The sequence below is a fragment of the Populus alba genome, chromosome 5 (genome assembly GCF_005239225.2).
Source record: "Populus alba chromosome 5, ASM523922v2, whole genome shotgun sequence".
NCBI lineage: Eukaryota > Viridiplantae > Streptophyta > Magnoliopsida > Malpighiales > Salicaceae > Populus > Populus alba.
This window is the reverse complement of record NC_133288.1, coordinates 10,251,423-10,261,009: the sequence shown is the minus strand read 5'-3', so window position 1 is coordinate 10,261,009 and position 9,587 is coordinate 10,251,423. Positions and strand designations below refer to the sequence as shown.

Genomic DNA, 9,587 nt, shown 5'->3' with positions numbered 1-9,587 from the left:
TAGGCACTGCAAGAGATTATATGGTTTATGTCAAAGATGTTTGTTTTATCAAAGACATGAACCACTTGAACATGTTCAAGCAATTGATTTTCATGCCATAGTAAAAAATTAACCCTTTAAATGATAGAATGTGTGTCTATATATATATATATAGTAAAATTTATCCTTTTTTTTTTAAGAAAGTTTTTTTATATTAGTAGCCACTGATTATTTCATCGAGTGGGTGAAAACTAAGGATTATAAAACAATTTTCCAGGAAATGATAACTATATTTATTAAAGAAAAGACCATTTAGAGGTTTGTTCTTCTAGAACTTATTATCATTAATTAAGATATTGTTTTTACATGTTTGGAAATGAAGAAATGTGTAGAACAATTTACATTTAAAATAGTCCATTTAACTCTTTATTATACATAAATCAAAGGACAAACAAAAGCTAGCAATAATACATTAATCCTGGACATACAAAAGGTCAGTTGTTATGGTGGAATGATGTTGTTTACTATGTGTAGTCATTGAATCATGGTTTGATTGATAAAGTTTTGGTATATGGAGGGTAGTTTTGATTAATTTGATTTATGTAAGATTTACGTTTAATGGTATTAAAAATGATATTGAAAAGGAATGGTGCCTTAAATGATGAAGAGGTACATTAAAACACCCGGTTGCTTATTGAAGTGATAAGCTAAAAACAAGACAGATTTATCATTAGACTTTCAACTGTAATTTGACTATGAAAAATGATAAAATTTGAAATAATTATCTTCATTAATGTTGCAAGTATAGGTGTTAGCTTTCGAATGAAACTAGGTTTGTGTAATTTTGAGCTATAAAACTCTAGATATGGGCTAAAAACTAATGAAAGGTCGAACATGGAACCTACTAGATAGTCCCATACGCTACATTCATGAGAACGTTTCAATATATAAATGGCAAATCTGGGTTCATCACCATTTATAAAAGTTGTAGCCTTATTCTTAGTTTTCTAAAGAAAATAACTAAGTTTAAAATCGAGTTCTATAACTTCGGGTATGATTGAAACGCGAAACAGTGTTTTATAGGGCTTAGACTAAAGTGATGAAAATAATTAATTTCTAACCTTTCATTGAAATCCGACACTATAAAAATTGTGAAAAATAAAACATTATATATATATATATATATATATATATGTGTGTGTGTGTGTGTGTGAAACTTTAAGGATTTTTCCTACTTAATGAGTTAAAATTTGGATTGGATGAAAATTGATGACATTTTCATTGTTCATGGAACTTATCAGTGATGTTTGTCTATACTGGTACATTAGAGGCTACACTAACAAGATAATAACTGGGTGTCGCATCTAGAGGTTATACACCAAGTAAGTCTTTTTGCACCTTAGTCTTTTTAATTTTGTATATTAGTCTTGCAATTTCTTACACTTGATAAACCTTGGTGAATGTGAAAAAAATATATTGGAAAAGGATTTATGGAAAGCCAATGATTATGTTGCTTTCATTATTTAATGAAAGCCAATGTTTATTGCTTCTATTATTAAAGGAAAGCCAATGATTATGTTGCTTTCATATTGAATGAAGCTAATGGGTGTTGTTATCTTGGAAAAAAAAAGCTATTGTTATTATGCTTTCATCGTTGGATGAAAACCAATGATATGTTGCTTGCTTCAATTGATGAACGGGAGTCATTGTTATATTGCTTTCATAACTAGATGAAAGATAATGTCTGTAGTTTCAATCGTTGAGTGGAAGCCACCGTCTATTGCTTTCATGGTGAAATGAAAGTCAATAATATGTAGTTTTCATTGTTAAGAGAAAACAAATAAGATGAATTGTTGTAAATATTGAATATGACTTTTGGGGTGGAAATGAGGTTATGATTGTAAAGCAATGAAAATTTTGGATTGGAATGGAAAATGTGTTATATTAAGGAAAAGATAATTAGTGTGTTGAGAATTATCAAAATTGATTTAAATACTAGTGTGCACTTGCGAATTTCATTATTAAATTTTTTATTATTTTATTGTTGTCATTTGTACGATCATCGCACATTATAGGGAAAAGTTGATATATTATGGTTAGATTTTATTGTATTAGGTATTTTGTTAGAATTTTGTTGTCATTTTTTTGATATATTAAGCTTAGATTTTGTGGTGTCGGTACTTGTTTTTAAAGGAATCATCATGCTGATGATACAATCTAAAACGACTTAATCTTGGTAAATATGTGAAAAATAAAAAGTGTATTATATCTTGGTAAATATGTGAAAAATAAAAAAGTGTAGTATATGCTTGCATGCTAATTATAATCCTATAGAGCTCAGGTAGCCTTTTCAATGTCTTGTAAAAACCTTAAGACATTGATAAAGACACTCACTGATGTTAAAACATGCAGTTGAGTATCTTGATCCATCAAAGGAACTTTCAAGTCCTATATACAACTATTTCCACCAGGAAGTTAAGCCAAGGAAGTTAAACCATGCTTAGTTAACAACTATGATTCAGGAAAGTTGGATTATGAATAGTTTGACACTTCCTTTTGGAAACGAAAAAAAATGTTAGTCAATAATTTTTTATTTATATAGTCAATTGATTGATGGCCTATTTTATTATAGAGATTTGAGTTGTGTAATGACTTTGTGAAATATATATATTAAACAAGTTTAAGTCCAATTTGGATAAATCAAATCATCTTTATGACAAAATTAAATATAAATTTTGATCTGAATACTAAATCTTCAAAGATACGAGGTTCAAAAGGCCTCTCAGAAAATGCTTTTGTTTTTTTTAAATAAAAAATTCTTTATTTTTCCTAAATGTTTTTAAATTCTCAAGGATTATAGATTATTTTTAAAACAGCTCTTGACATCTAGAATCCTCTCAAATCTTTCACGTTTTCTTGCTTCCCAATTTTCCTTTGAATTCTAATTTAAGATCTTCTTATTGGCCAAACAAATTGAAGATTTTCTTTTATTATGATTGAATGTTTTGCAGCTTAATTACACTATGATTCATATCTCTCGAGAAAATAAAATTTTTGTGATTTCATATCAAAACAAATGATTAGTAAAGTAAGGTATACTTGAGACCGCTCAATTTTTAATTGATTGTGAAAGAAAATGCCACACACTATTTCATTACTCTTAGCTGACCTGCCATTAACAAATGAAAACCACCACAACAACACTATTTGCCCTTTTTTATGTGAAGGCCCCATGATGTTGAAAGCCAATAAAGAGAGAGAAACAACCCTTCAAAAAAAAAAATTGAATGCTTATATTGATTTCTTTGTTTTGCATATGGCGATGAGATCCACCAATGGCATAGGATTGAAGAGCAAGAGGAGATTTACCCGATTTACAGGATTCTACTCTCCCAACACTGACGACATGTGTTCTCATGCGCAACTAGGGGCGCGTGGAACACACACACCACCATTGTTCCTATATTTCCTGTGTGTTCCAGTAGCTCCTCTTGACTATCTAGATTTTTTCAAGTCAAATGATTTAATGTGTTTTAAGATTACATGTGATAATTTTAAATGTAATTGTTGTTTGTGTAAATTAGTAAAAGAGATGTGTGTGTGTTTGCATTTTTTTTACAATGTTTATGAATGCTTAAAACCAAAAAGACAAAAAAAAAATTAAATGTTTTAGTTACATATGGCCAAGTCTTTCAAAAATTAATTATATTTGCATATTTTAGTATATTAAAAAATCATACAAATGTTATTTTTTTACATGTATTTTTTGATTTAGTAACCAGTATATTAAAGCTATGAGAACTTGACCTATATTTTAATAATAAAAAATATATTTTTTTATCCTATTATAAAGATGTATTCTCGATATTAAAAGACAAAATACACAAATATATTTTAAATCTAGAATGAATAGGTTTTAACCTGATAAGATGAATACCTTTTTATCGATGAAGAACTTTTTTTAAACCTTAGACAGATTAATAACTTGAAAACAATAATATCCTTAGTTTATATCAAACAAATAAACAATTGTAATGAATAATATATTATCTTTACTACCCCTACCATGCTACCACCATAACCATTACCACCACAATTATAACCATGATCAAAACTATTATCATTACGTCTTTTCTTTGGCAAAAATAAAATCTTACCACTACTATTATTTTTCATAAAAATTTTCATATTTTATATAAAAGAGAAGTGCAATTTTCATATACCTAATAATTTCTCAAAATAAAATACACAACCCAAATCATTTTTCGTACAAAAACAAAGGGATTAACAATAAAGAAAAGAAAAGAAAAGAAAAGAAAAGGCACGAATTTCCGATGCTTGTGATTGTAAACTATACCCCAACAGAGGCAGTTTTATTGCTGTGATGTTTATTATTGCTGTGATTGTAGTATTTGTTATTTTTTAAAAGTATTTTTTAATTAAAAATATATTAGAATAATATTTATATTTATTTTTAAAATTTATTTTTAATATTAATATATTAAAACAATATAAAACTATAAAAAATTATTTGAAAAAAAGTTTCAATTTTTTTAAATACTTTTTGAATAGAAAAAAAAAATAAAAACACTTCTCACTTATATAAGTATGTTTTTACAGTAAAAAATGTTTTTGAAATTAATTTTTTTAATGTGTAAATTTTTAAAAAATAAAAATAATTTATTTTAATATATTTATAATTAAAAAATATATTTGAAACAACTTCTACCGCAACCCGAACACTATTTCACTCTGCCGTATAAATAGAGCAAGAAAACCCAATTACAAGCCCGAGATTTCTTCTTCTTCTTCTTCGATTCTCAATTTCACTTTTGCTGCTAAATCATCAAAAATCGAAAATATACAACACAATGACTGATTACGAAGCTGAGAGATACGAAGGTAACGGCGGTGCTGTTTTCGAAAACAACAGCTACGGTGCCGATTCCTCTCCTCCGCCACGCGGCGGCGATGATCACAGCGATTCCAAGTCTCAGGTATAAACAGATGTAAATCAATTCGATTAGACAGAAAAAATGCTAAAGAACGGAATTTACTTAGGGTTTATGTTTGTTTTTGTTTGAGAATATGAGCTATGTGATGTTATTGCCTTGGATTTTACTATTGATAGAAAGCTTGTAGCTGCTGCATTTACTGATTTAGGGTTTAATTGGAAGAAATAAGGAGCCTTGGAAATAACATGAATTAGTTTCTGTTGGCCTTTTTGGTCATCCCCTACGATTATTTAGTCGAATTAACTGTGAATATTGTTGGTCTATCCCAGTAGTTATGGATTTGGTGTTTGTACTTGCTGAATACACTGGCGGATGCTTCTTTTGTTATGTTCTAATTTTGTTTAAGTCTTCATTTTGACATGTCTAGCTTTGTGCAGTGCTTGAATTTAGAGATTTTAAGTCTCTGTTAGTCTTGTATTTTGATTCTTGATTTAAATAGCCACTCTGTTAAGGGTTTTTGTTTTTGGTTGGTACTGTGTAATGCTTTTCTTTTCTTTTTTTCTTTATTTGAATCTTGCTGTTACAATGCATGAATTTCAGCATGGGTCTCGTGACTACGAGAGGGAGTCTTCAAAAGGCAGGGAGAAAGAGAGAAGCAGGGACAGGGACAGGGACAGGGACAGGAAAAGAGACCAAGACAGGGATAGGGAGAAAAGCAGGGGCAGGGATAGGGAAAGGGACCGAGACAAGGATAGTGATCGTCATCGTGATCGACATAGAGATCGCAGTGAAAGAAGGGATCGGGGCCGAGATAGGGATGGTGATGATTACTATCGAAGCCGAGATTATGACAGGTATAAAATATGACTATATTTTGAGGGCTGAGCTTTAAGTATTGTCTTCTGTAGATTATTCCATTATTTATCATGGTAATTGCTGGATTACTTATTTATTGGTTCTATTAACAGGCGGAGAGATTATGATAGAGACAGTGAAGACAGACATAGACACCTGTCACGATCTCATTCAAAAGGTAGATCTGAGCACAGATCAAGGTCACGCTCACGATCACGCTCGAAGAGGTATGTTAGGGTGCACAAAATGCCTGTCTATACTAGCATATATTCTGCTCTTCGATTTACTAATTTATGCACGCCTGTTTGGCATGCAATATTTATATACTACAGCAAAAGGATCAGCGGTTTTGATATGGCTCCTCCTTCTTCTGCAATGTTGCCTAATGCAGCTGCTGTCGCTGCCGCTGCTGCTGCCGCTGCAGGTACATGTACCCTCGTAGACATCTTGAAGTGCCATATTCTCTTAACTACTGTCTTTGTTTTTGTTTGATATAGTGTGGAAAGTTTGTGTCAAATTACATGATATCATTTTGGTAAGCAGTATTTTGTTCTCTTACTTTGTAAACCTAGCTTCTTAAAGGCATCGTCTCTGAATGGGCTGTACTCTTGCTATTATAACTGTTTGCTTGGTGAAACAATTCTGGAACTGAGAGAGTTTTGGTTTTTCTTGTGTTTGGTGTTTGTTTGTTTGTTTTGTGTCTTATCTTTTGTTCTAAGAAGGCAATGTTGGGCTACTTGTCCTCCTGTGCTGACAATGGGCATGAGCAGACTTCTGTAGCTTTTATGTACAAGAAGGAAACAATGCATCGGTTTGATGGTTCTCTTTCGTCATAAACCAGCAACTATTGCCTGTTTTGTTAGTCTAGCAAATATATCCTCAAGAACTTGAATATGATGTATACTTTCATCTCTTTTGATAAATTTATTCAAATGTTAGGACTTAAGAGGTTCTATTAGAAAATGATGCAGGACTTGATTTTGGTACCCCAACTGCATTAGAGTAAGGATTGCTTTATGATTGCGTGCTCATTACAGTTTAATTACCTTTGCAGGCCAGATTACTGGGACGACTGCTCCCATTCCTGGAATGTTTCCCAACATGTTTTCATTAGGGACTGGTCAGGTATGTATCACTCTATGTGCAACTTGTATTTGTTTCTGTCTTCTCATTTGCATTGAATTCATTTCATTGTTCATTTGCAGCAGTTTGGTGCTCTCCCTGTTATGCCAGTTCAGGCTATGACTCAACAGGTTGGCAGGTTTGCATAGATACAGTTTTTTTCACGCTCTTTTTGTCATTATTTTTGGTTTAATTATATGTTTTATTTTATGATCTCAGGCTACTAGGCATGCTCGGCGGGTCTATGTTGGAGGGCTTCCACCTACAGCCAATGAACAGGTGTTTGTGCGGCTTCTATTTTTTTCTCATATTTATACAACCTTGTTTAAATACTAATCCCTTGTGCTGTACTGCAGTCTGTGGCTACCTTTTTTTAGCCAGGTTATGGCTGCAATTGGAGGGAACACTGCAGGCCCAGGTGTGCATTTTCTTTTCAATTTTGTTTTGCAGACGCACATAATTAGAATACCTGCGTCCTTTTCATTGTCACTAAATATTTCCCTGGTTTGTTTTGGCAAGGGGATGCTGTTGTTAATGTTTATATAAACCATGAAAAGAAGTTTGCTTTTGTGGAGATGAGATCTGTTGAGGAGGCCAGTAATGCAATGGCTTTGGATGGGATTATTTTTGAGGTAATTTTGTTATGCTGTATCCTTTTGTTTGGTTGTGGTATGTTTGATATCTGCATTTACATGTTACTGATCTGTCTGAGCTATTTATTTACAATACTTTATTTTCACAGGGAGCACCTGTTAAGGTGAGGAGACCTAGTGACTATAATCCATCTCTGGCTGCAACACTTGGTCCAAGCCAACCCAATCCCAATCTTAATCTATCTGCAGTGGGCCTTGCTCCGGGTTCGGCTGGTGGACTCGAGGGTCCAGACCGCATTTTTGTGGGTGGACTTCCGTATTACTTCACAGAATCACAGATCAGGGAGTTGTTGGAGTCTTTTGGACCCCTCCGTGGTTTTGATCTTGTAAAAGACAGAGAAACCGGGAATTCAAAAGGCTATGCATTTTGTGTTTATCAAGATCTTTCAGTTACAGACATAGCTTGTGCTGCTCTGAATGGCATTAAAATGGGTGATAAAACTCTCACTGTTAGGCGTGCCAACCAGGGCACCAACCAACCAAAACCTGAGCAAGAGAATGTGCTATTGCATGCCCAGCAGCAGATTGCATTGCAGGTAAATGTTGTTCCGTTTTTATATATTAAAAATTATTCTATCCGGTCTTATGCTAATTATCCTCAACCACATGGCCTTTATTTTGTTATTTGTCTTGTTTGTTCTCCACAGACTGATTATTGTGTGTGGGTTAGTTTTACTGAAACCGCGCTCCCCCCCCCCCCCCCCCCCAATCTTTTTTTCCAGAGGCTTATGTTACAGCCACAGCCTGTGCCCACAAAAGTTGTATGCCTAACTCAAGTAGTTACTGGAGATGAGCTCAAGGATGATGACGAGTATGAAGACATTTTGGAAGACATGAGAATGGAAGCCGGGAAATTTGGTAAAATCTTTCAACTGGCTATTTATTTTATTTCTAGATCTTTCTGCCGTGAATCCTCGTATATAGTAATTGATTTTTCTTTATTTTCTGTGTTATATGTCTGTTTTACAGCCTTTTCTAGTCCCACATTCTGCTATAAAGAATCGAGCCTAACATACACAGACAGAAGACTTCATAACCCCCAATTTATATTTACTTGAGATTGGTTTCAGCTTTTTGATAAAAAGATAATTGTTTTCAAAACTTTGGATTGCATGTTTTCACATTTTATATGCAGGTCAACTGGTTAATGTTGTGATCCCGCGCCCAAGACCAAACGGTGAAAATGCACCAGGAGTTGGGAAGGTCAGTATGTGTTACAGATCTGTTTCATCTGTCCTTCATGCCTTAGAAAGGGGACAATTATTTTGAGGCCATATTTGCTGACTACAATCTTGGATTATTTTCAGGTGTTCTTGGAGTATGCAGACACTGAAGGTTCTTCAAAAGCTCGAGCGGGGATGAACGGGAGGAAATTTGACGGAAATCAAGTCGTGGCTGTCTTTTATCCAGAGAACAGGTTCTCCCAGGGAGAATATGATGACTAATTAGTTCTACAGGCTTCCACCTCTAGAGTTTTGCATTCTGTGATGCCTTGTTATCAGGCCATCATGATTAGAATACTGTTTGTTCTATGCTTTTAATGATATATATATATATATAGCTTAGAAGTCTACTTTATGGCTTTAGCTGTTTAGTTGAATGCCTTGTTGGAATCCATAATCCATAAACAGATGACAGTCAAAAACTGAACTCCTTTTCTGGTTATTGGTCGCTTACCTCGTATCACAGGAAGGCCTGTAATGATTTTGATCACTACATTAGAATGAGATTTGCTGTAAGAATTATGTCAAAGCGAGTTAATGATGGAACTTTGCATTGTAATGTCTATTTCGCAGTCAATCGTGTGCTGCAATTCTGCCTTCGCACAAAATGTAGCATTATTTTTTAAATCCCATGGCAAATAAAATTTACTGCACGCCGAAGCAAGTCTCACACTCTCATGGACAGTCTAATAAAATAAATTATTATAATGTCATCTTTTATCATGGATTTATAGCACAAAAAAATATAATTGAAATTTAAATAATTGAGAATTTTCCAAAACCATTTCACATTCCTTTCA

The 9,587-nt window shown here is 33.1% G+C and overlaps 1 pseudogene; it reads left to right on the top strand.

The window, feature by feature from the left end:
- The first annotated feature begins 4,718 nt into the window (after positions 1-4,718).
- Positions 4,719-9,346, top strand: LOC118029972 (splicing factor U2af large subunit A-like; annotated as a pseudogene).
- The last annotated feature ends 241 nt before the right edge of the window (positions 9,347-9,587 follow it).